At 43.2% G+C, this 22,080-nt stretch overlaps 1 pseudogene; it reads left to right on the top strand.

Annotated features, from left to right (window-relative positions):
• The first annotated feature begins 6 nt into the window (after nucleotides 1-6).
• On the top strand, nucleotides 7-19,907 carry LOC129356259 (neural cell adhesion molecule L1.1-like; annotated as a pseudogene).
• Nucleotides 19,908-22,080: the final 2,173 nt, after the last annotated feature.

Raw genomic sequence — 22,080 nt, 5'->3', positions numbered from 1 at the left:
TGAGTGTGTGGGTGTTTTCTGTCACCTTTGATGGGACATTAAGAGATGTGCGCGCCTCAGCGTCTGTGGATGGGCTGTAGGGGGCGTTGTCCCTCTGTCCTCCCCCTCCTTCTCCTCCTCCCTCTGTACTTCCTGTTTGCTCAGGGAGCCATCATCATCCCGGGGCATTGTGAGTACCGCACCGCCGCAAACATCTCTGGAAACAGAAAACTGTTTCCTCCAAACAGTGTGTTTCCTGACCTTCACAGTTGGTCCTTCTTTACCCCCAAATCCAAACATTTCTCTCATGTCATGCCACACCCGCCCCGCCCAGCCAGCAAGGCATGCTGGGCTTTTTATGCAATAGACCAACACAACGTGGAGTAGAAATGTGAGGTGGAAAGGAAAGGATACATACATTTAAACATTAGAAATTCAGACGTTGTGTACTTATATTCAGCTCAACATAGGTTTCATTTTACTTTGACTAGGCCAATCGGTTTGTTTGGGAATGAAAAAAACCAACCAAACCCTTTGAGCAACCTGTTCCCCTCCTGGCCTGTGGGGGCGCTGCACCAAGAACCAGTGAAGGAAACGACACAAAACCTCTGAAGACACTGAGAGCAACTTCCTGCTTTCAATGGGAAACAAGACGGAGGCGTCAGATTTTAGCGGTTGGAGGATTTCTCTTTAGTCTTTGACTGAAGACCAGGAGCCATTTCTGCTGCTAGCGCTAGGCTAGCATGTTAGCTTTGGTTGCATTTACCCAGAATGCCCTGCTCTGTGGTTTTGCAGCAGTTTTTGATCTGCTTGCTCAAAGCTCCTCAAAGAATTTGGTTGGTTTGAAAATTTGACGAATGTTGCAACTTTGGTCCCAAATCGAACCGAGTCCACTGAACTCTGAGCTGAAAACATCCCAAAGCATTCTGTCTGTTTAGGATTTAATCAGCCACAGGAAGTTAGCCAAATTTTACAAACTGGGACATCCAGTCACCATTGGTTGCTCTGGATTTTATTTAGTAGCGACGGAGTGAGTCTTATTTTCAGATTCTGCGCTTGTGAAACTTTTCCTTCCACTTCACATCATAAAGTTCAGCTGCAACGAGTCAAACTGCAGAAAAAGTTAAGTTGCAGTGAAAACTTTTTGCTCCCATTTTAGCACCACTTGTATTTTTCTGAGTTTTATCGGTTTGTAGGTGATAAACAGAAAACTTCAGCTGTTGATCTGATTGGACACATTAATGGGCTGAAGCTCAGATTCCAGTATCAACTGCTCTCAGTCTGCTCTTTGTTTTTATGGCTGAAAAGGTCGAAGGTTAACCCTGCAGGTCAGAATCTGAACCGTATTAAACATGTCTGTTTCCTCTCTTTCTTCTTCTACGCCTCCGTGTGGACAAACAGATAATTTACCGCCCAGTAAGTGGTTTTTATTGTTGTTTTTACCGCAAGCAGGAACAAAAATATCTGTTATTTCGAGATGTCATAGATATAAAGCATTACATTAAACTTTCATTTAGGCAGATTATATCATTTTCATAATTTTTGGTTGGTGTCTGCAAATGAATTTCCATTGAATGAATGAAAATCTGGAAGTTTGACTGTCACAGTTGAGTTTAATTCAAAGTAAGTTGAGTGAGAAAACGTTGGCGTCTGCTTCCTGGCTGCAGCAATCGGCTCTCACTGCAGGTTCTGTGTGGAAACGTCTGAAGCACAATGTTCCATTCATAAAGTCTTCTCATGCAAAATGATGAGACACAGATTAGTTTTCCAGCTGAAGCCAAGGCCAAGAGAAACAGATTTAATCCCACATTAAAGAACTTTAATCTGGAAATGTTCCTGAGTTCATGGGAATGTCGGGTTTCACCTGGATTTACCTGGATTAATGCTGCACTCACGATGACTGAAATTTAAGATAAATTAATCATGTTTGTTCATGTTAAAGGTTTCATAAAACACAAACTGTTTCTTTAAACTGTTTCCAGTTTAGCACACTGTAAAACATTTCAGCCGGTTTAGTTTTTATTAACTTCTTTAAGTCACATAAATCTGGAAGCAGATTAATTACTTGCAGCAGTCAGTTGTGTTAACTTTTCATTAATTTGTTTTATCTCCAGGATTTGGTTAAACAAGAATTTTTAATGTTCAAATGTGAATAAGTCAATTTTCTGAATTAAATTTCAAAGACTTAAATATCTTCTAGTCTCCCTGCACTTTAGTTAATTAATTTTTTCAGCTATTTTAATTTTTATTTACTTATTTTTGTCTGTTTAGACAAACAGACAAAACAATTTTCTGATTTTTTTCTGATTTTTAAAATATTGTTCACGGTTTATTTTGTACTCTGGCTGATATTGTATGTTATTGTCATGTCTACTTTGCAAAAAACGTCAATAAATATAAAATAAGAAAATAATGGGTCTTAAGAAACCTTAAAATTGTCTGAACCTTTTCTCAGACCAGTATAAGAAGTCAGAGTCTGGATCCTGGAGTATTTAGTGACTGTTTGATTATTTTAAAACCAGTTAGTGGGATGCTGAGAACCAGCAGCGGTGCTATTTGTTCCTCTGTGATTTGTGCTTTCCTTGTTCTGTCAGTGCAAGAGCCTCCCAGTCTGATGGAGGTTCCCACATCGCTGACGGCGTTTCCCGAGAAGACGTGATTCTGACCTGCAACGCCACCGGCAACCCGCCGCTGTGAGTGCGCCGCCTCCCCGAAAAACGCTGACGTCCTGTTTGCTGTCCACTTCCTCCCTCTGACCTTCAGGTCGCCGCAGCAACCGTTTCCCAGCCTGTTTGCCGTGTTACTTTTGCCTTTCTCCCTCCTCTGCCTGCAGGATCCGCTGGGTGAAGGACGGTCCAGTTCGGCACAGAGAAGGTCGGTTATGGAAAGATTAACGCCTCAGAAAACGAAGAAACGATGGAGCTGGAGTCTTACGCCGGCGTCTACCAGTGCTTCGCCTCCAACCACCTGGGCACCGCCATGACACAGACCGTAGAGGTCAAAGTGGAGCGTGAGTCTCACAGGGGATCAGGAAAACCGCTCTGGTTCCGGTCGGTCTGGACCCACCGCCTGACCCGACTACGCTGTTGCCCTGGCAAACTAGGACAGATTTATCGCTCAGGCATGAGGTTGCAGTTTTTGCTGGTGGGAGGTCCAAGTTTAACCCTCTGTGGTGCAATAAGCAATAAATCAATTAACCGCATGATCAATTAAAGCAAGATCAATAATTTCCATCTGCATGATTATTGTTTTTCTCTTGGATGATGAAATTCTTCAGTCTGGTGTTTTTGTCTCAGACACTTTATAATTCATTTTATTTGTTGTTTATTTATGGTAAAATGTTTTTCCAGTATTAAAGGTTCATTAGGTTTTAAATTGATCCGGATGATTACGTCGTCATCATTACATGTGAGAGATTTTCTGGTGTTTTGTGTTTCAGCTCATCCGTTTGTACCAAAAGAAACAAACTGGATAAGACTGCGTACGAGTCAGAGAGCCTGATCCTGACCTGTGACCCTCCGAAGAGGTCGACGCCTCCTCAAATCTACTGGATGGGAACCAGTCAGTATTTCCTTCCGTTCTCGCCTTTTGATAAACCGGGTAAAATCGGTGTGGTTTGCATGAAGGAAATGTATTTATTTCATTTATAATAAAGTAAAAACCACTTCAACAATTCACTAAACACAACTACAAATGAATAAACGTGACGTTAGCAAAGGGAAGTGGCTGGTTTCACTGGAATCCAGAGGCGATGCTGATTGGACGATTCCACTTTTGAAGTTATTCTGGTTTTGTCTTATTTGTTTCTCTGGTGATGAAAACGTACCTCCGTCTATCCAGGAATACTTTGAGACAGGCTATAAATCTCAGCCTTTTCACAGTTTGGGCAGCAGGTGGCGCTGTGACTGACTGACTGAATAGTTTATGGTTCTGGATTTAGAGGCTTGTTTCTCTGGTTTCCCACAGAGATGCGGCACATTCCCCAGAATGAGAGAGTGATGATCGGCCTGGACGGAAACTTGTACTTCGCCAACCTCATCAAGAGCGACAGCAGGAGCGACTACTTCTGCTACGCCCAGTACACTGCAGCCAGGACCATCATCCCTGTGACTGTGGCTCGGCTCACCGTCCAGTCAAGTAAGCTCACACACACACCCACACACACACACACACACACACACACACACACAGACTCACACACAGACTCACACACACACACACACACACGCACAGACTCACACACACACGCACACACACACGCACAGACTCACACACACACGCACACACACACGCACGCACAGACTCACACCCACACACACAGACTCACACACACACACACATGCACGCACAGACTCACACACACACACACGCACAGACTCACACACACACGCACACACACACGCACAGACACACACACGCACACACACGCACAGACTCACACACACACACACACACACACACACTCACACACATGGGATATGTTCACTCGCCTCCAGCAGCTATGGCAACATTCACACTGCAGCCTATTAACTCCGTCTCAGTTTGATTAAGTGAACTTTGAATGCATGCGTGAACGCCAAGCGGACCGGACAGTTTTTGTTCCACAAGCAGGAAGTGGACTACAGCACAGGCATCCTGGGTAAATGCAAGCAAAACAATACAAACCTGCTAGCGCTAGCAGCAGAAATGGCTCCTGGTCTTCAGCAAAAGACTAAAGAGAAATCCTCCATCACTAAACTCTGACGCCTCCATCTTGTTTCATCTGGTGAAACAGGAAGTTGCTCTCAGTGTCTTCAGAGGTTTTTCTGTCGTTTCCTTCAGTGGTTCTTGGTGCAGCGCCCCCTCTGGCCAGGAGGGGAACAGGCTGGTTTGACTCAGAACCACAGCAGCTGCAGGTGGAGCAGATGTTCTGGTTCCAGTAGAACCGGGTCGACCGGACCATCACCTTATGTATTCTTGTTTTTCTTTCCCAGGTAACGAAGTTGTTCGTGGAAGAAGACCAGATCTACTCCACCCCCATGGCTCACACCGCAGTGCAGGCCCTCAGGGGTCAAAGTGTCACCCTCGAATGTATCCCCAAAGGCCTGTAAGAATCCCAGAATGCTTTGCTGAAGTGTGTGTGTGCAGTATTCATAAAGTTTGACTGAAAGTTTAGCATCTGTATCAGAATGCCTGAATCACATAACTCTGTCATTAGCAAGACTGGCAAACCTGGAGGAGGAATTCAGTCTTTTGATGCAAGAGTGTTGAACTTTGGGTAAAGAAACTTTCTTTATCTCACTGCCTCCGATTCTTATGTCACACTGCAGGGTAAAGCGATGGCCGTTTCCTGCAGCTTGTAGATTTCTCTCTGGTTCAGCACAGCTAGCTCGTTAGCGGAGCTCAGTAGAGCTGGACGCATATTGGTGGCGAAGTTTCACCATTTGATGTGAAGGACAAGAGACACTGTAAGGCGGCAGGACTGAAGCCGATTTATAACGACCAGCAGGAGTTTGAAGTTTCTCCTCTTAGTGAAGGACTGCAGAACCGGGCGCTGCAGAACCGCATGGTGCAGAACCGGGCGCTGCAGAACCGCATGGTGCAGAACTGGGCGGTGTCTCTATCTCCCTGGTTCTAGTCAGAACTCCAGCTGCAGCATTCTGGACCAGCAGGTTCTGGACCAGCAGCGTTCTGGACCAGCAGCAGCGTTCTGGACCAGCAGCGTTCTGGACCAGCAGGGTTCTGGGCCAGCAGGGTTCTGGGCCAGCAGGGTTCTGGGCCAGCAGGGTTCTGGACCAGCAGGGTTCTGGGCCAGCAGGGTTCTGGACCAGCAGGTTCTGGGCATCAGTTTTGTCAGTCAGACCTGCTGCAGAAATCAAAGCCTGGACGAGTTTCTCTCACCTGTTCCTCAGGTGAGAGAAGGCTGACTTTGGATCCAGCTTTATGTAGCTCTGAAGGTTCAGGTTAGAGGTCAGAGGTCAGTCTGATCTCTAGTTTACAGCTGTAATAGCTGAAGCTGTGCATTGACTCTTTCGGCCAAAGATGATAATTTCAGTTTTGTTTCTGTTTCCGTTGAAAGTTTTGGTGGATCTATTTATCTGTTCAGTGATTGGACGGTTTAGTCACCTGGTGAATTTGTGATGTTGTGCATCATCCCCATGCACCTGCGTCTCTGCAGACCGACTCCCTCGGTGGAGTGGCAGAAGACGGACGGCGACCTGAAGACCACGAGTGCCTCGCTGGACAGCTTCGACCGCTGGCTTCACTTTGACAGCATCACTGAGGACGACGACGGCGAGTACCGCTGCAGGCGCACAACATCCACGGGAATGCAACACACTCCTTCACCGTCACTGTGAAGGTGACAACCACACGAAAACCTTTCAGCAACACAAGAAAGCAGGTTCAACACCGAGTCACACAGTTCAACGCTCTCTGGCTCTGCATACCTCAGTCAGAAGGTCAAAGGTCAAAAAAGACGCCAGGTCGATCAGAAGACAAAACAAATATAGTTTGAATAGAAGAGTTAAAGGAGAAACCGATCCGATATTAATATTTGTATCGGTCCTGATATTGAAAAACATTCTGAATGGCGTATCAGTGACAACGGCCCGATCAATAAGGGTCGATCTATTAATCTAGTTCTATGCTTGGTTCTCTGAGCGAGTCACTCGAGTCATTATTAAGTTTGTTCTTCTTCTTTCTTATGTTAAAACATAGGAGATATTTATATATATGGGCCTAGTTTTGTTTTTTGTGTGAAACATAAACATGCTTTGGAGCGCTTCTTTCTCGACGCCATCTTGGATATTCCCTAAAGCAAAACACAGAGCGTTTATGTTACGTCATCACGCAAATACATCACGCTACAGGAGCCCATAAGTAAATAAACGACTGGGAAACGGTTCTTGATCCTACCTGTTCATTTATTTTAGAACTATTAAATGAAATTTCACTGATTTTGAGTGTTTAATGACGGTAAAGTCTGTGTGTCTGTCCAGCGGCTCCCTACTGGATGAAGGAGTTTCCAGACCTGAAGTACGCGCCGGGGAAACCGTGAGGCTGGACTGCCTGGTCAAGGGGAACCCGGAACCCGCCATCACCTGGAGAATCAACGGCGAGCCGCTCACAGGTGGGACACAATTCAGACCTTCCTTTTATTTCTTTAAACTGAATATTTATCATGAAACAACTAAAGAACAAATTTATCTGATCAGAATATTGTCTTTTGTAGAGAAGAAATACTTACAAAGTCATACAGAAACATTTCCTTTCACTCAGTTTCTCTTTAATTTTGATATCCTGTAATTTAAAGGTTGAGACGGTCTGGCACCGCTCAGTCTGACTTCTGTCCGAAGAGCAAAATAAGATCAGCCTCACCGAGACAGAAACGTTTTAGATAAACGTCCAGAGAAAGACGCTTATCTCCACTAGAGAAAAGTATGAAACTGGAAACACGAAAGGAGAAAATCAAAAAAGATAAATGAAAGGACAAGAAACTGAAAAAGTAGAAAGTTTGGGTAAATAGAGGAAAGTAACAAAGGACTAAAATTTAGAAAAAGTGAAGACATTTTGATCTAAGAAGATCAATTAAAGATGTGGTGAAAATAAACAATGTGTGACATTAGCAAAGAATCCAAGAAAAATTATGAAATAACAGAAATGAAGAAAAGAAAGAAGCTTCAAAAATACAGAAACTGTTTTAAAAGAAGACCAGAATAAAAAATAACATTATAAACATTTTATTGTCCATAAAGGGAAATAGTCTGAGAGCAGAAGCAACTGAAAAACACAATGAGATGGAGACAGAAACGTAGATCAGAGGAATCCAGTTCAGACCGAATTAACGAATGAAAGCAGGAGCATCTAAAAACCAACAGATAAGTAAATAAATTAACGTACAAGATAAAAACAACCTGAAATACATGAAAGGTTTCTCTGCCACAGTTAACTCAGACCAGTAATGGAGGACAGAACAAAGGATTGCTTTTAGCAACTAATGGCTCAAAATGGTGGCAATAATTCAGTCACTACAGAAAATGGGAAAAAATAGGAATAAATAAGAGAAAGAAATTATTATGCATTTACAATTATGTTGCCTTGAAATGGTCTCAAAACAACAATATCATTGCTTATCGCGATAACGTCTGGGACAGTTTCTGTGCTTCACAGAACCCTGATTACAGATAATCGCGGCGCAGCACATGAGTCGCCTCCTCATTGTGCCTGTTTTTCTTTTTCTCTTTCCTGCGCCGCCATCTTTCTTTTGGGCGTAAATCCCTGGGCAGCGGTGGACTCGGATCCTCGCCGCATCGTGACTGGCAGCGCGCTGATCCTGAGGGACGTGGTCGTTTCTGACACGGCCATCTATCAGTGTGAAGCCACCAACGTTCACGGCTCCATCCTGCAGAACATCAACCTGTTTTGTCGTCGGTGGGGAAGCGTCACACTGTGCTGTGTATGAAATCACCGTCATGCTCCTGAATGTGTGGATGAGTCTGGTTCTGTCCTGCAGAGCTGCCGCCTCAGATCCTGTCTTCTGATGGGATTGTGTACAAAGTGTTTGAAGGTGAACAAGTCAACATGGACTGTGAGTCGTTTGGTGCTCCCCGACCTCAGATTACATGGTGAGAAACACAGAATTTAATCTAGAACAAAAAAAACTCGAATCAAGGTGAGAATTTAAAGTTCTATACACCAAAGTGATTCCACACACTGATAATATACTAAGAAACAAATAAAATGAAACAACTTTGATGACTTTTGCAGCATAAACCCATATGAAAAGAAAAATACCTCTATAAATTTTGTCAGATTAGTTTCTGAGATTCATTTTTGTGGGTATTAGTTGATGACCCCCAGATGTACTATAAATATATACTACTTAAGTCAAATATATACTACTTTAGCGTAGAGGGAAATTCAAAGTGATAAAAAACAGAAATAATGATTAAAAAAACATTACAATGTGAGAAAAGTTGTAATCCAGACAAGAATTCATCTACTTTCTACAGTTATAACTTTATTAAGTCAGGCTAATGCTAAATGCTACAGTTTGTTATAACTTTAGTCAGGCTAATGCTAAATGCTACAGTTATAACTTGAGACTGGCTAATGCTATAGCAGCGTTCTTTATCATAATGAACAGTCTGATTCTCTGTGTTTAGGCTGCGTGAGGACGCCGTTTCTCTGCTGTTGGATAATCGTGTTTCCTTATTCACCAATGGGACGGTTGAACTGGTCAACGTCACCCATGAGGACAGCGGCGCCTACACCTGCTCTGTTGATAACTCCGACATCTCCATCACCGCTAACCTGGAAGTCTTCAGTGAGGGAGTTTTCAGCTTTCTTCTCCTTTAACTGCTGTTTATGTCATATTTATTTACTTTTATGCTCTTATGAATGTAAAACGATCCTCCTGTGATTAAAGGTGATTTGATGGATGTCCAATAAAACATGGTTCCTCTCTCTTCCAGATCGAACTGTGATTCTTAAAGGTCCGCAGGACGTTCACGTCCACCGGGACAAACTGCTTACCTGGACTGTCACTTCTACAAAGACCCTCAGCTGCGTGCCGACGTCCTGTGGAAAAAAGACGAACAGCACCTGAACTTCTCAAAGCCTCACAAGTAAACGATCACAAACCTGAACAAAGGCAAACCTGCATGGAAACAAACTGGTTCTGCTGACCATCCAGAATCTGGATCATTCCACCTCCATTTCATCCAGTCATATTTATCAGGCTTTGGTTGTTTGGAAGGCTGATCAATATGACTGAAAACGTATCAGTGCTTCGTATCAGTCAATATTGATAATTTTTGATATCGACTGAAATGCTGACAGACTGGTGGAATATTTTTCCTCCTGAACTGTGTCGTGTTGACGGTTAGTAGCAAATCGCTGCGTTGCTTTTTCTTTCACGGATGCACTTAATGTTTATCTCTAAGTTGATAATTTGACAGCTAAAACCGATGCTAGTCATTGTTAGCTCGGGGAAGGATCTTCTGTTGCAACATGTCTATATATTTAATAGTCTGTCAGACGTATTATCTGTTGTTATTGATCATGTCTGTTGCAACATATATTGTTATTGATTTATTGTCCAGTTGTTTGATATTTGCATCACGTTTTCTCTCTAGATCCAGGTACAGCGTTCACAGGAACCACACGTTACAAGTGAAAAAAGTCCAGCAAGACGACACAGGAAGGTTTTCCTGTGAGATCAGAACTGACCCGGTGGGCCAGGTGACGGCCACCGGCTCCATCACTGTGTTAGGTATGGAAGTGGCTTTACTTTAGTTTATTGGTTTAACCAGTGTTGGTTGAATATCCAGGATGTTGTTGTCTAGTTGTCTCCTTAGCAGCTCAGCAGTGAACTCGGCTAAAAGCTGAAATAAACGCTAACAGCTAAGAGTTAAGATCAGATTCCTGGTGAAGATGAGATGCATCTAACCGCAGCCACTTTCTGGGTCGCAGCTCCACCGGACCCCCCCAGCTCTGTGTCGCTGTCCCCCATTGAGGACCACAGCGCCACCCTCAGCTGGACCCCAGGATCTTCACACAACAGCCCCATAACAGGTAGAGAGGCTCAAAAACTCAGACGCTTCAGTTCGGTTTGGATTTCTAAAAAAAGTCACCTGAGCTTCATTATTATCAAACTGGAAACTCAAAACACAGTTCGGCTTTTTCTTTGTCTTCATTTCTGCGTTGTGCCTCGAGTTAAAATGCAACAGCGCCTCCTGTGGTCACAGAATGTGGTGCAACACGGGCGTAATTTACTTATGGTTAATATTGTCAGATTAATGGTGCGTTGAGGCGTTATCGCTTACGGCCCGAGTTTCTGCCTATAGAGTTCATCGTTGAGGCCGAGGAGAAGCCGCTGACGGACAGCGGCGCCGTGGCGTGGAGGAAATGGACGAGGGTTCCTGGAGACTTCAGCCACTTCCAGTTCAGCCTGCAGCCTTTCTGCCGCTACCGCTTCAGGGTTGCCGCCGTGAACGAACTGGGCCAAAGCAAAGCCAGCGAGCCCACCGAGCCGCGCAGCACTCCGTCTGCAGGTGTTTCTACTGCGCTGCACTGTTCACTTCTACCTGAGCAGCTTTACTCTGGAGCTTCAACACTCAGGAAAATTTCTGGATTTTCTTCCCACTGGATGGAAAATCAAACACGTTTAGCCAAAAATTGCAGTTTTTCTTTAGGTTTCATAAATTATTATCATTTTGGTCATTGAAACACCAAAATTTCCACTGAACTGTATATTTTGGTCCATCTGATGATGCAATTTGTAGATATAGAATTATTGATAGTTTGATCAGTTGAGTAGATTTTTTACATTATTTCTAGTTTACAGTTGGTTCTTCTGGAAACGAGCTGAAATAAAAATCCTCATTTTTTTCTCTGCTCCACTTTCCCACAGCGCCACGTTCGAACCCCACAAATGTTCGCACCAACTCCACAGAGCCGGGCGTTCTGCTCATCACCTGGGATGTGAGTGGCTCAGCGCTTCGCTTCCAAACAGGAAACGCCTCCAAACTTTGACCCAATCTGTTGCTTTCCCTCCGCAGGAGATGGAAAAGCGTCTCCACAACGGCCAGGACTTCCAGTACCGGGTGTACTGGCGGGAGGCCAACGATAAAGACGCAGAATGGAACTGGGCCTTCGTCAAGTCTCCGCCGTTCACGGTGAACGAGACGGGAACCTTCACGCCGTTTGAGATCAAAGTCCAGGCTGTCAACGCCATCGAGTCGGGACCGACTCCCGAGGCAAAGACTGGACACTCCGGGGAGGACAGTACGTCTCCTCATTGTTTATTCATCACAGTCAGGAAGTCCAACTTTCTCACTCCAGACTGACTCTGACAGTTATGATGATGCTTTTGGGACGGGTAAAATTCTCATTTCTGACTTCAGTTTGAAATTATTCTTTAAATTTGTAGAAAAATAAATATTCTGATGTATTTTTAACTTTTACATATAAATCTATAACTGTGTGACAGTTTAGTTTATTAATGCAGCATCAGTTAAAAACAAACAGGTTCCAGCTGTGAGTTTGCTACTGCCCCCTAGTGGTGGCAGAGAGTCATTACAAACACAAACTGAAAATATTACGCAAAGGCTGTTGAATCCTTTGTAAATGTGATTTTTAATTTACAAAAGAAAAAAGTTTCCAGGTTGTCATAATGGGGTATTTATGAGAAAAATATTAATTTAATACGGATTAGAATCAGGCTATAAAATAGCAAAATGTGTAAATACTGTATGTCATAAAATTCCTGAATAAATACAGTGAAATTTGTGGTTTTAAACAGAAAAAAGTCCAATTTAAAGCAATATGAGCATTTTTGTACCTCATTGTGACTCTTCAAACTCAGTTATTTATGCTGATATTAAACTATTTAAGAGATGAAAGGACCAGGTTCAACTAGTGCAAGATTAAATCATTTATTTATTATGTTTTCTTTGGCTCCCTCTCAGGATTATCAATGTCCATCACTTCAAATCGAAACCTTTCCCTCACATCAGACTGTCAAAATAAAAGCCTGTGTCTCCTTGCAGAGCCGGAGGAGCCGCCCAGCGGCGTTGCCTTCACCGTGGTGAACAGCACCGTCAGAGTGACGTGGAACGAAGCGCAGAACATCCGCGGCCACCTGCTGGGCTACAGGGTACGTTTCCTTATGACGTCCTGGAATATCCTGGGAAACGTTTCCCACCAGAGGGAGAGCTGCTTCCTTGCAAAAACACAGAAACCTACCAAATATTTTGCTAAAATGCAAATATCTCAGAACAAGAAACAAACTAATTTATTAGTAATTTTCTTATTCAAAGTAAAAAAAATCCTTAGTTTTAAAAGTCTTGCTATTGATAATTTGATGCTGATGAGTCAGAACATTAAAAATCACAATGAAGTTTTGTTGTACAACTTTTACCAAAGTATAAGATGCTCAACAAACTCATTTGATTTTATTTTTTATTTGTACATAATATAAAAACATTTTATGTTGCAGTTTTCATAAAATTATGCCTTTATTTTTGTAATACTACAAATTTATTCTCCTAGTATCACAAGAAAAAATGTTGTAGTTAAAAGTGAAGTCTTAGCTTGGCTCTAACACTTTGTCATAGAGTTGCTCTGACATCAAAGTCCAATTAAATTGAAGCCGTTAAACATGTTTGTCAAACAAAATGGCCGCCCGCGGCGCGCTGACATCACTCTGATCGATGGAGACCCAAGGAGTGTTGGTGGAAATTAAATGTAAGTTGTTCTGCAGTGGAAACCAGAGGAAAACATTTGGTGAGATTCTGCAGAGTGGGAGAGAACTGATGGACATGTGAACCAGTAAACCCAGTTGGTTTAGATTGTAGAATCCAGGGTTGGACTCCAGTAAGGCAGTCATCATCTTTCTTCTTCTTCAGCTGTACATCAGGAGGCTGGGTTCCTCCAGTGGACGGGACAGGAGGTCCCTGGGCAAACACCACCACACGGCGGAGAGGCACCGACTGGAGCAACACAAACTGGCGAACAGGAACCACTGGGTGGTGGAGGTCCACGGTCCCAAGACGGCCGCCGAGGTCACTGGTCTGCGTCTGTTCTCCCAGTACGAACTGGAGCTCACCGCCTTCAACAGCAAAGGGGAGAGCCCTCGCTCCTCACCGACGCGTTTCGACACGCCAGAGGGAGGTGAGGCGACGTTTAGATCCATTTGGTCTGCAGCTCTGAGACAAACAGGCAGTTCTAAAGGGGAACTAGCTGGAAAATTCTCCTTTTGCACTTTTTATTCCTCCATTTGGGTTCCTGCTGTTTCTAGAAACAAACGGTTCAACAGCACTTAGAGAAACACTCAGCCATTTTTTGGCAGAAAGTTCATGTTTTTGGTTTCAAAAAGATTCAGACTGTAACGTGACGAGTCAGCAGGCACCTGAGGTTACCTAGCAACCACAGGAAAGCCCGGCCCGTTGCCTAGCAACCCCCGGTGTAGGTCCAGTTCTCGCTCCACTGCCAGATCACCAAAAATTACAACAAAATTACTTGGTAAGGTTTTGTGTTTTTTTAGTGTGGCTGACTTTCCATCCAGAAACCACTTGGTGCATCCTTGTTGGTTGAGCAGGAGGCTCCACTTCTGCTTTTCCAAGACGTACCGTTGTATGATTTCCCATCCGTTTTCAGTCATTTTCTCAATAGTGTAAACGTTGTGTTGGGGGCGTGGCCAGCAGCAGCCTGTTTGGATTTAAAACAGATTGAAATAAGCAGATTAAAATCTCATCTAGTGAAAAATGTAATGAATCAGGAATCTTAACAGGTCATCTTTAAGTTATGGAAACAACACAGAGGAGTTTGGGCTCCTCGCTCGGTTTTCCTGGCTAACCAGCGATTTTTCTGCCGTCCTTCTTTTGTCTTCACAGCTCCTGGTCCTCCTGCATCTCTGAGGTTTGAAAGCCCAACGGAAACGTCACTGATTCTCCACTGGACTCCTCCGCATGAAGTTAACGGAGAACTTCAGGGCTACGAGGTGCAATATCAGCAAGGTAACATCTGGGTTTGCAAACAGGGACTTTATTCAGGATGAGTTTGTCTGACGTTGGGCCTGGTTTGCGTCATGTCAGAGGGAGGCAGCCAGATGGAGATCCAGATGATCAATGTTTTCAACGTAAACCAGGTGGAACTGAAGAACCTGGACCCCAGCAGCTATTACCTGTTTAAGGTCATCGCACGCACGGCGGCAGGACAGGGTCCGCCCATCACCCGGAGGGGCGCCACGCTGCTGGAAGGAGGTAGACGCACTCAACCCCCATCTTTTTTCTCTTGACAGGATGAATGTTAAATTTTGACTCTGTAACTTCACAAAAGTTAAACGGTTCTATTGCACTTTAGTAGAATCGCATATGTAAACGTCTCTCTGCTTCCTGTAGCTCCTCCCACAAACATCACCGTGGTTTCCAGTGTCACGTCGTTCAATCTGAGCTGGGTGCCTGAAGACCGCCACCGGAACCACGGCTTCCACATCCACTACCTGCGGAAGAGCGGTGAGCAGCAGGACACGTCCAAATCCACCTCCAGTCCGTTTCTAAAACGGTGGAAACTAGACGTAATGGGACAGGCAGGGAGAAGGACGCACTCCTCCAAATTGCACCCAGTTTCAGTCCTGCTGGTTGCTAGGAGACCAGCATCCTGCTCCCAGCAAGCTCAACAAGTATTTACTGACATTCTGGTGTTTTAAATAACATTTAAAAACCAGCAGGTTTTCTGCTCTGATATGTTTGGTTTTTTCAATGTTTATTAAACATGAACATTTTATTTCTACAATATATTTTTATTCTATTCTGCAGACTTCAGATTACTTTAGACAAAAATACATCAGTAACTGCAGTTTCAGTAACCATATAACCGCAAATTGGAATTACGAAAATAATTTTTTAATGGAAAGACGCCAATTTTGGGGAAATTTTTTTTTTAAATTTTGATTAAAAGTTTTTTGCGCTCGTCTGAGTTAGTTTGTTTGGTCATATAAAAATTGGTTTTATTTTGCGAAACTGCAATGGAAACACTTCTTTCATGTCACAAGAGTCACATGATCAAAAACCGGATGTTACTCCTGGAGGAAACGACAAAGAAGACGACAGACAGGAAGTAGTTTTTTAAAGACTTATCGCGTAAACAAACTGATTCACAAGGGATTTTAATTACGTTTCTTATTTAATGGAAACATTACTATTGCGAAATTATGTACACATATGCAGAATATTGACATTAGTGACAGAAACGCAGCAGCAAACTTGTGTTGCTTCTCTTTGTGTGCAGCCGGCGGTCAGTGGGAGGAGTCAGAGCTGATCAACTCCACGCAAGGTTTCTATTCGCTGACGGGCCTCCAGCCAGGAACCGAGTACAGCCTGAGGATCCTGCACGACAACAACACGCACTGGCAGGAAATGCTGCGGACCGTCGGACCAGGTGCGTCGCACAAACTGCCTGGACTGAATGTTGTTTACGTTCATGAAGACGTTATGAAGGTGAAACGTTTCTGCCTCAGTGCCGTCGGAAATGCCGGGCCGGTTTGCCACCCAGGGCTGGCTGATTGGACTCGTCAGCGCCATCGTGCTCCTCATCCTCATCCTCCTCATCCTCTGCCTCATCAAGCGCAGCAGGGGGGGGAAATATGCAGGTACGCCCAAACCGATGATCCGACGGAAAACACGACGGAAACACAAGGTGCTGATGTAGAAGAACGTTTTTCTCCTCACAGTGAAGGACAAAGAGAAAAAGGAGATCGACTTCGACCTTCAGAACAAGGATGAAACCTTCGGCGAGTACAGGTGAGTCACCGCCGATCAGAACCAATCAGAACCAATCAGAACCAATCAGAACCAACAATCACTGCCGATCGGAACCAATCAAAACCAATCAGAACCAACAATCACTGCCGATCGGAACCAATCAGAACCAACAGTCACCGCGATCGGAACCAATCAGAACCAATCAGAACCAATCAGAACCAACAATCACTGCCGATCGGAACCAATCAGAACCAACGGTCACCGCGATCGGAACCAATCAGAACCAACAGTCACCGCGATCGGAACCAATCAGAACCAACAGTCACTGCCGATCGGAACCAATCAGAACCAATCAGAACCAACAATCACTGCCGATCGGAACCAATCAGAACCAACGGTCACCGCGATCGGAACCAATCAGAACCAACAGTCACTGCCGATCGGAACCAATCAGAACCAACGGTCACCGCGATCGGAACCAATCAGAACCAACAGTCACTGCCGATCGAACCAATCAGAACCAACAGTCACTGCCTATCCGAACCAATCAGAACCAACAGTCACTGCCGATCGGAACCAATCAGAACCAACAGTCACTGCCGATCGGAACCAATCAGAACCAATCAGAACCAACAGTCACTGCCGATCGGAACCAATCAGAACCAGTCAGAACCAACAGTCACCGCCGATCGGAACTAATCAGAACCAACAGTCACCGCCGATCGGAACTAATCAGAACCAACAGTCACTGCCGATCGGAACTAATCAGAACCAACAGTCACTGCCGATCTGAACCAATCAGAACCAACAGTCTCTCCAGAAATGTAGATTCTTTGAACGTCCCGGTTTGAGCTCTGAACTGGGCCGGAACAAATCTTTTTGCTAATTAATCGTGCCATATTATTATAAATATGTAACATTTAATAAACTCTAAATTTATCGAGCGATTAATTCAGAGCTTATTTACATCAAACTAGTAAGTAAGTCAACAAGTTTGATGTCTTATTTCACCATCAGTCAACAGCAGGAAGAGATGAATCGATTATTTGTGTAACAGCTATAAAAATGATATAGAAATCATTTTTCTACATGTAAAAGCATTGAGCTTATTTTATTCAGTCTTATTTTAAATGTATTTGTTTTATCCTGCTAGCTTGGTGCTCTTGGAGGCGCTAAGCACTGCAGATTGATTTGCATATGCCTTGGGCCGGCTCTGGGAGCAAAGAGACTGAATGTTGCGTTTTGTTTTCGCTCTCATGTCTGTCTTTCCTCCTCTCCTGCTTTTCCTGCAGATCTCTGGAGAGGTGAGGGAGTCGGCCTTCCTGTTGTCATGTGCTTCTTCGTTCTCACTGGCATAGAAATAAAACCTTTCTGTTCTTAAATCTGATAAATATCTGATGGTTAAAGTTGATGCTTGCTTATCATGTCCGCCTCATTTTCAACATGTTTCACTGCTTTCTGGGAATCGGATGGTTTTCTCTCCCAAACCAGTTTATAAAACCAGTAAAAAAACAGATAAAATAGTGCTGAGTCATGCTCTCACCTTTCCTGCAACCTCACCTGGATGCTTCCCGCTCGGCATCAAACTCCTTCCTGAAGTCGTTTTTGTTTTTGTTGCAATTGTCTGGTTTCACTTTTAAAGGCTGAGAAATTTTTCACTGATGGAGGAAATTAAACTTGTTTTCACTCTGAAGTGCAAAGGATTTAGCAGCCACACAAATTTCTGTGGGTCTGGTTTTCATGTTTCTATGAGGAAATGAGAAGAAATTTAAAAACGTCTCAGACGAGTCTGTTATAGGAGAAAAATATTTCAGCCATATTTTCACCTCATCATTCAGTCATTAAAATATCACAGTTTAAAACTAAACATTTAGATCCAGATTAAGCTAATTATTTAGCTTTGTAACTATGGAAATATTAGATTAAGAGTCTAATTAGCTATATATTGCTAATGAATATTTGCTTCATTAGTAAGCTAAATATTTGGTTTAAATTAGTTAGAAAGCTAGTTAGTGAGCAAACTTAATAACTAGCTTCAAGCTAAATATTTAGCTCAAAAGTAGTTAGCAAGCTAAGTATTTAGTTCTAATATCTCCAACCTCAGTGACTGAGGTTTGAAAAACCCAACATTTGTGTTGCTGCAGAATCATTTGTCTCAGACTGGAAACGACTTTCTGAGCCGCTGCAGCCTTTTGAGCCGACGTCTTATTTCTGTTTTGGTTCAAGCTTTTTATGGCTTTTTGTATAAATTCGTCACTTTTTGTTCTCCATCCCTTTGTTTTCCTCTGATTACAGCAGATTATTATAATCCGTTTAAAATATATTCACACTCTCTGACCTTTCTAACATTTTGATGCATCAAAGCCACAAACTTATTGTGTTTTCAACATAAAGTGGAGCCAAAATATTTTACTAGTGAAAATCTGAAATGTGTGACACGCAGTTGGATACAAAGGTAAAGGTATCTTTATTTATATCGCACACCTTCAGCAACAAACCCCCTTCACTCCAAAACCCCTCAATAAAATCCAGTGCAGTGAACTGCTCGAGAGCTCAGCCACCTTGTGACCTCTAAAGTCATAAGGTTTAGAGGTCATAAGGTCTGGTGGTCTTTAGCCAAAGACCATGAGACATTTCTGCTGCTAGCATTAGGCTAGCATGTTAGCTTTGGTTGTTTTTACCCAAAATGCCCTGCGTTGTGGTCCACTTCCTGCTATTGGAGCGGTCTCTGGTCTGCTTGGTGTTCTCATGTGCATTCAAACCGAACCAGAGTTCATTTCAACCGAACCAGATGGAGGTTTGTAGCCGGATCAGAGTTAGCTTGCGCGTTCACAGCACCCCAAACAAACTAGACTTTCTGAAATGGACCGGAGTTGATTAAAGCGACTAAACGCGACTTGCAAAGAGAACTGCAGCTCTAACCTCAATAAAAGATGGTCCTAGAAAGTATTAAGGGCTAAATACATGTGCACACCACACTTTTCAGATTTACATTTGTAAAAACACAGAAACATATGAAAATAATTCATTAATTTCCGTTGCTTTAGCTGCTTCCATTACTTTCTGTCCCACAGAACTGCAAATAAAGCAAAACTAAAAGTTTGTGGTCGTGACAAAATGTGAAAAAGTTGAAATCTGGTTCTGACGCCGCCGTCACCAACCGCTGTTCCCGCTCTGCTTCCCCGCAGCGACGGCGACGAGAAACGCTCGGACAGCCAGCGGTCCCTGTGCGACGACAGCAAGCTGGGGAGCGACGACTCGCTGGCCGAGTACGGCGACAGCGTGGACATCCAGTTCAACGAGGACGGCTCCTTCATCGGCCAGTACAGCGGCCGCTCCGCCGCCGCCGCCGCGCCGCACGGCAGCTCCGGCCCGGCCTCCCCGATCAACCCGCCGCCGCCGCCCTTCGCTCCCTCCATGTCCGGCATCCTGAACCGGCCCAGCTAGATCCAGAACCAGAACCGCCCACACGTGCATGCCTGCAGCAGAGACAGACCCGAGTCCACTTCCTGATTCCGACATCCACAGGAAGTTTTACTCCATGTTTACAGCTTTTGATGCAAAACTGCTAACTGCAAGAAAATGAACAAATTTGGCTCCTTTATAGAAACAAATATATATTCATGAAATGAAATCCACTGCAGTAAGTTACTCTTTACTGTTCAACTCTGCAAAAACACAAAGTAACCAGGAGTTTTATAGTCCAGTTTTGTAGTGCAGGCAGATTAAAACACTAAATTAAGACCAAAGTCATTTTAAATCATCTTATCAGCAAGTTTAGAAACTTATTTTAAGTAATTAATTCCTTAATATTGATGAAAAGTTCTAGTTCCAAGTAAATTGAACTAATATTTCATATTATGGAATTACTTAAAGCTTCAAATCAAGTTATTTGTATTTAATCTATTTGCACTGCAGCTGGACTATTAACTATTATTTTGTGTTTTTGCAGTGAATCTTCACTGCCGTATTTCTAACCATTGCTGTAAAGCTTGGAGTTAGCAGCTTTGTACTGTTGAGCTCAGAATCATATTATTATCGCTCTGTCAGAATATAACAGCTTCAAATTCTCCTTAAAAAGCAAAAACTGGCGCAGCTGGACAAATATGATGCATTTAGCTGAATTTCCCATCAATATTTCTGCCTCATTCCGTTTCTTCATCCATTTTTACTCAAACGTCGTAACTTTTTTTATAGAAACATTTAAATTCTTCATGGGCGAACCGGGAATGATGCAGACTTTGGTTCTGAGAGGATAAATCGGTACTAACCTGCTTCTCTGTGCAGCTTCAGCGCGCGACTAAACCCTGTACTCAGAATAAAGTATAAATCCCATCATATAATGTTTCATTTCACACATTTTCAGCGTGCCTCAGTTTTTAAAGGGAAAAGTTCAGCCGCATTGTAATAAAGGTAGTTAGTCCCTTTGGCCACCAGATGGCGCCAGTTTTAACTGACTGCAGTGATTTTTAGTTGCAAAAGCTCCCAGCTTCCTGTGGAGAGGCGGGAAAATTGTTATGCAGGCAGAAAAGAAAATCACGTTTTCCTTCTCTGAATGTAAATAAAACCTTAAGATTGTCTCTTTTGTTACTTTATACAGCTTGTTTTATAAAATAACCAAATTGTTTTTATTATCTATTGACGTGTTTGATTTTGAGCGTTTGTAACGTCCAGACCTCCCACCCACTGTCTGCTGCTGACCTTTCCCCTCGTGTCACTTCGTAGCTCCAGATCCTGTAGAGAAGACAATTAGGAAATTCAACCCTCTTCCTGTTTCCTGTAGAGTTTAGAGACGCAGCAGAAAATACAGATTATTAAACGTGACGTTCAAACGGTGCCGGGCGCAGAAAAATGGAGTCAATGTCTGCCAAAAACACTCAGGATTTTCAGATCAAAAAAGTCTACAAAATTCAACATTTGAGAAAAAACAAGGACATTTTTTTTTACTTTGAGAAGTCAAAAATGAATGTCAAATTTTGAAATTAATCTTAGAAATTTTTGAGAAAAACTGAAATTTCTGAGATTGAAAAGTCAAAAACCTGATAGAAAAAACACATTTTTAGATTAGTCTTGGAAAAATTCTAGAAAAAAAAACAAGTAATTTCTAAGTTTCAAAAGTTAAATTTTTGCCATTTGAAACTCAGAATAAAAATTTGTAGAAAATGTCTGAGATTAAATCTAAATTTTTTCCTAAAGTTTTGACTTTTGGAGTTCACAAATTTTCTTGTTTTTTCTGAAATTTCTGAGTTTCATAAGTTGTAAATTTTAGTTTGTTTTCATAGAAACTTTCTGGGATTTTTGGACGGAAATTTGCTCCTTTCTTCTCGTTTCTCCGACGTCGTTGGACCCGGAGCAGAGACTTTTAACGGACTTCCCTGAGGTTTGCAGATGTTCTGTGATGAAGCTGCTCAGATGTTCCGGTTCTCCTGGTTCCATCCAGAACCAGCCGGAACAGGGAGCCCTCAGCGGGGCTCGGACCAGACCGGACCGAACCGGACCCCGGACCGTGGACGGAGAGGAGAACTGGCTGCAATACTGAGATGTGCTACTAACTCGCTTGTTGCATTGTGCTGTATGTAAGCTGGCGAACTAACCTCAGACTGTCAACGAATAATAAACATGGCAACGCATTTACTGAACATCGGCTCTGGGTTCTGTTTGACAGGCTGCAGCGAACCACAGCGCCGCCCTACAGACGGAACAGGACGACATTTATGCAAAACGCTCTAGAAAAAATTATTGAAGATTTTCAACTTTAGAGCTCAGAAATTTCCTTTCTGTTTGTTTCTGAGACTGATCTAAAAGTTTTGATTATTTTCCTGTAAATTTATGACTTTTCACATTCAGAATTCAC

The sequence above is a fragment of the Poeciliopsis prolifica genome, unplaced genomic scaffold (genome assembly GCF_027474105.1).
Source record: "Poeciliopsis prolifica strain line A6 unplaced genomic scaffold, Auburn_PproV2 SCAFFOLD162, whole genome shotgun sequence".
Lineage (NCBI taxonomy): Eukaryota > Metazoa > Chordata > Actinopteri > Cyprinodontiformes > Poeciliidae > Poeciliopsis > Poeciliopsis prolifica.
The sequence above is the reverse complement of the archived record's forward strand: the minus strand, read 5'-3'. Positions and strand labels throughout refer to the sequence as shown.